We start from the raw sequence: 533 nt of genomic DNA on the forward strand, positions 1-533 counted from the left end.
TTTCTCAAGAGGACAAAAGTGCCAGGAAAGGCTGAAGGTCCTGCCTGGCTGCTTCTCTGTGGTCTCAATCACCATGGCATGGACTCTGCCCCAGGAACGGACCCTGGGGCTACCTGCACGGGGCAGAATAGGGCTGAGGCGGACCTGAAGGGGCAACAGGGAGCCTATGCAGGGAACTGTCCCTTGCAGAGGGCTAAGACCTGAGGTGATACCCCTGAGGCTCTGACCAGAAAGAAGGATAGGATGGTGGCCTCCAGTTGGCAGAAAAGGCCAACTTATCTATAGGAGCTCGGGCATAGTGAAGTCCTGGAACCAGCGCACAGATACTCACCCTGCTGGAAAAGGTTGCACAGAGAAATTGGATAGAGGGTATTCGCCTGTTCTTTTTCTTTTTCTTTTGTCTTTTTGAGACAGGGTCTCACCATGCAGTTCAGGCTGGCCTTGAGCTGACTTTGTAGCTCAGGCTGGTCTCAAACTCACAACAATCTTTTTGCCTTAGCCTCCTCATCTATTCTTCTTCTTTCTTCTTTCTT

Source organism: Octodon degus, unplaced genomic scaffold (assembly GCF_000260255.1).
Source record: "Octodon degus isolate 3935 unplaced genomic scaffold, OctDeg1.0 scaffold00072, whole genome shotgun sequence".
In the NCBI taxonomy this organism is placed as follows: domain Eukaryota; kingdom Metazoa; phylum Chordata; class Mammalia; order Rodentia; family Octodontidae; genus Octodon; species Octodon degus.